At 46.2% G+C, this 5000-nt stretch overlaps 1 protein-coding gene across 1 annotated transcript in view; it reads right to left on the bottom strand.

Moving 5' to 3' along the window:
• The window catches only part of LOC113822226 (uncharacterized), a 195223-nt gene that overhangs the window by 126395 nt on the left and 63828 nt on the right, over nucleotides 1–5000 (bottom strand). The window lies entirely within an intron of this gene.

Genomic DNA, 5000 nt, shown 5'->3' with positions numbered 1-5000 from the left:
GGTTGAGGAATGAGAGAGGAAAGAGGAGAGAGAGGGAGAGGGGAAAGAGGAGATAAAAATGAGAGGGGGAAGAGGAGGGAGAGAGGAGAGGATTGAGGAATGACAGGGGAAAGAGGAGGGAGATGGTTGAGGAATGAGAGGGGAATGAGGAGGGAGAGAGGAGAGGATTGAGGAATGAGAGGGGAAAGAGGAGGGAGATGGGAGAGGGTTGAAGAATGAGAGGGGAAGGAGGAGGGAGAGAGGAGAGGAATGAGAGGGGAGAGAGGAGAGGATTTAGGAATGAGAGGGGAAAGAAGAGGGAGAGAGGAGAGCATTGAGGAATGAGAGGGGAAAGAGGAGGGAGATGGGAGAGGATTGAGGAATGAGAGAGGAAAGAGGGAGAGGGTTGAGGAATGAGAGGGGAAAGAGGAGGGAGAGGGTTGAGGAATGAGAGGGGAAAGAGGAGGAGAGAGGAGAGGGTTGAGGAATGAGAGGGGAAAGGGGAGGGAGAGGGGAGAGGGTTGAGGAATGAGAGGGGAAGGAGGAGGGATAGGGAGATGGTTGAAGAATGGGAGGGGAGGTGTAGAGATAAAAGGGAGAGAGCTGAAAAATTCAGATATATGGTAAGAAAAAGAGGAAGAGATAGAGAGAAGCGGAGAAAGGGATGGGGGGAAAGAAAATGAGAAAGAGGAAAAGAAAGAGAGAAAGATGAAAAGTGTAAACGACATGGAAGGCGACACACAGACAGGTAAATCGAAAGACAGACAGAACAAAAAGGGAGAGAAAGAGAGCGAGAGAATAAAATTAACAGATACATAGGCAAGCAGGTAGAAAGACAGAGAACAAATATAAAGAAAGAGACCGAGAGAATGCTATTGGCAGACAAACAGAATAGACCAACTCAAAAGAGAGAGAGAGAGAGAGAAACGAGGAAGAATGAGAAGAAATAACATAAAGCGAGCAATTGAGAGGAGTAAAAATGTCGGCCGGTGGACTATGGTGGTTGTCCCTAATTGTGCGTAATGAGAGTAATTATTGAGTCTTGCTGCTCAAAAAAGAACCGTTAATGATCCCGTTGCTTTTGGCCGGCGAGAGATAATGCGAAAGGATATGGTGGAGATTGCGATGTAATGGTAGGCGTGTATGTGCACGTAAATGGAGGTTCCTCTAGTGGTTGTTGGCGCTAACTGTACTCTCTCTTTTCTGGAGGAAAATACCGGTGGTTGCGGTAATCGTTACCTTTTAGGTATAGATTAACATTAACATATATATATATATATATATATATATATATATATATATATATATATATATACATATATATATACATATATATATATATATATACATATACATAATCATATATGTACAAAATTCCTTCTCATCAGTGAAAAGGATTTGAAGCCGCACGCCTCGAGGCAAGTTCGCAGCCACAGCGTCCCACTCCAAAGGACCCTCCAAGGACTCGCCCTCTTAGCTCCAGAGATGATTTTGTGGCGTTAAAAGAGGACGCTGTTGTATTACGAACTTTCCGATACAGTGTATTTCGAATAGAGTAGCTGTATGCGTTATGTATGGCATAATTGGGTTTGTGTGGTATGTAATTAGATTATAGATTTGTGTGGGAGGATGAGGGGTGGGGGTTGTGTGGGTTGTGTGGGTACGTACATGTGAGTGGGCATATGATTGTGTGTGCACATAAGCACATAAATATACATAAACAATTATACATCCATACACGTATACAGAAATATATATATAAACAATTATACATCCAGACATCCATACACGTATACAGAAATAAATACAAACAGATACACGCCCTGCATACACAGGTCCATACACCCATAGAAACACTCACACGCCCGTGATGAAACCTGAACACCAGCCCGCAGCCCTGATATGACGTGAAGTGACTGACGTGCTTCGATTCCAATGATTAAATCGGAACAATAGAACCTTATATTAGATCATTCGAACCAACGCCATTACCCCCATCGCCCCACTTGTAGTTATAGCCCCCAAATAGCAATAAAACAGAGTAATGGTCTGTGCAAATGGTGATGAAAAATAGACCGGATTTGCACATCGTAGATATAACGCATATACAACATACTTCGCAGTTCACCTGTTTTGAATGTTGCCATCGGTGAGTTGCGTTTGTGATTCGCATTTATCAAAAAAAAAAAAAAAAAAAAAAAATCTATCATCAGTGGAATATTTTTTGATAAATGGGTTTTCTGCGAAGTTGATTGCTCTCTCTCTCTCTCTCTCTCTCTCTCTCTCTCTCTCTCTCTCTCTCTCTCTCTCTCTCTCTCTCTCTCTCTCTCTCTCTCTCTCTCTCTCTCTCTCTCTCTGCCTATGCCTTCATTATCTCCTTTGCCTTCTTCACTCCCTCTCACTTCTGCTTTCTTTTTCGATTCTATTTCTTTATCTTTTTCTTTCGTTCTTTCTTCCCCTATTCCTCTGTTCACGTCATCCAACGTCTTGCATGCAAATTACCCATTATTTACGCAATTCTTCCTTTGCCCCTTTCTTCGTTTTATGTTCTTCATTCTTTCTTTTTCGTTTTCTTTTCCTTTTTTTTCCTCTTCGACAATGCTTCTCCCCCGCACCTGCTTCTCCTTTCCTTCTTCGTTTCTTCCTCTTCCTTCTTCTCCTTCTCCATCTTCTCTGCCTCCTTTTCCTTCTCCTCCCCCTATCTTCCCTCTCCTCCTTCTTTCATTTTTCATCCTCCTCTTATTATTATTATTTTCCTTCTCCTCCTCCTCCTCTTCCTCCTCCTTCTCCAATTCTTCTTCCTCCTCCCCCCCTCCCCCTCCCCCTCCTCCTCTTCTCCTTCCTTCCTCTCTTCCTCCTCTTCCCCTCCCCTCCCCCTCCTTTCCCTCCCCCTCTCCCTCCCCCTCCTCTTCCCCCTACTTCCTCTCCTCCACCTCCTCCTCCTTCCCTCCTTTTCCTTCTTCCCTTATCCTTCATCATCGTGCGCTTCCTCCCATTCAATTTCCTCACCCAATTATCCGGGTCCACAATAAGTCCGAGCATAATATCCCCGATAGTGTAATCCTGTTTAACGTACCCTGTATTTGCGCATTAAAGCGGCCGCCATGGTGAGGGACGAGGGGGGAGGAGGGAGGGGGTGGAGGGAGGTGATGGGAGTTGGAGGGGTAGATGGAGGTGTAGGGAGGTGGAGGGGTAGAGGGAGGTGATGAGAGGTGGAGGGGTAGAGTGAGGTGATGAGAGGTGGAGGGGTAGAGGGAGGTGATGAGAGGTGGAGGGGTAGAGGGAGGCGGAGGGAAGTGGAGGGGTTGAGGGAGGTGTAGGGAGGTGAAGCGAGTAGAGGGAGGTGTAGGGAGGTAGAGGGGTAGAGGGAGGTGGAGGGGTAGAGGGAGGTGGAGGGGTAGAGGGATGCGGAAGGAAGTGGAGGGGTAGAGGGAGGTGGAGGGGTAGATGGAGGTGGAGGGGTAGACAGAGGTTAAGGGAGATGGAGGGAGGTGGAAGGGGTGAAGGGAAGGGAAAGAGGAAGGAGGCCGGAGGATAGATTGCTGTGTTTCGTGTATTATCTTGTAAGGGCGTTTCTTTCATATGAATGGGTGTCAGTGTGTTTCCTGGTGTGTATGGACTGTTTTTTTTCTGGGGGGGGGGAGAGGAAGAGAGAGAGAGAAAGAAAGAGAGAGAAAGAGAAAGAAAAGAGAGAAAGAGAAAGAAAAGAGAGAGAGAAAGAAAAGAGAGAGGGAGAAAAAGTGAGAGAGAGAGAGATTGAGTGAGAGGGAGTGAGAGGCCGGATATTTCAATGTTTGCATCACCGTGCGTGAATATGAGTGTACGTCCTTCTGTCTGCCTGCCTAAATACTTAAATACCTATATACCTGCCTGAATACCTAAAAACCTGCCTAAATACCTAAATACCTAAATGCCTAAATGCCTAAATACCTAAATGCCTAAATACCTAAATACTTAAATACCTAAATACCTGCCTGAATACCTAAAAACCTGCCTAAATACCTAAATGCCTAAATACCTGCCTAAATACCTAAACACCTGCCAAAAAACTAAATGTCTAAATACCCAATCACCTAAACACCTACATACCAACCTGCCTATCCTGCCTATTCCGCCCACCCGCCCACCACTCTTATCTATTACCCCATCTACCCGGCACCGAAAAGGCGGAGGAGAGACGAGAGCGAAAATATCAACGGGGCGCGCGCAAATGGTCCCGACGCAGCGCCCGCGATTTGCATACCAGGAAAAGGATGGCCTGTGTGAGCCGCGTGCATTATGAAAATAGCCCTTATGATAATTTCGCACCTTCATCTTCCGGGGTCTCTGTGAGCGCGTGTGTGTAACCGGAGGCTGACTTAGGATGGGGGTGGTGGGTGGGTGGGGGGAGGTGGGGTGGGGAGGGTGCATGGGGAATGGGGGTGGGGAGGGTGCTAGGGGGTGGGGGTGGTAGGTGGGGTGGAGAGGGTGCATGGGGGAATGGGGTGGTAGGTGGAGTGGGGGTGGTAGGGGGTGCAAGGGGGAATGGGGCAAGGGGATGGGGTGGTAGGTGGGTGGTGAGGGTCAAGGGGGTGGGGTGGGCTTGGTCGCTGGGTGCGGAGGGGAAAAGCGGGTGGGGAGGCCCTAACGCCGTTGGAAGGTGGAGGGGAGGTGGGGGAGGCTGAGGCAGAAGCTGAGAACGAATAGAAGAGATATTTCAGATTTCACATTCAAATGTCTTATTTGATCTTAATAGTCATTTTACATTTATTTTTTTATATACAAACAAAAATACAAGACCAGGCTCTTGGACGGTGCAAGACGTCATAAGGTTCTTTACCATTATTTCTTAAGAATATCAATTGACATGTAGTCTAAACTGATTATTGCAATCAAGGACTGTCTAATAACACGTCATACAACATAAGATGAACTAAAAAGGTAAAAGAGATAACTCATTAGTGCTATAATTGCAATACTGATGCATACATATCTTTAAATAAAGCATATTTAAACTACTATTGAATACTAAGTAACTGTTT

Source organism: Penaeus vannamei, chromosome 23 (genome assembly GCF_042767895.1).
Source record: "Penaeus vannamei isolate JL-2024 chromosome 23, ASM4276789v1, whole genome shotgun sequence".
NCBI lineage: Eukaryota > Metazoa > Arthropoda > Malacostraca > Decapoda > Penaeidae > Penaeus > Penaeus vannamei.
This window is presented reverse-complemented; position numbering and strand designations above follow the sequence as displayed.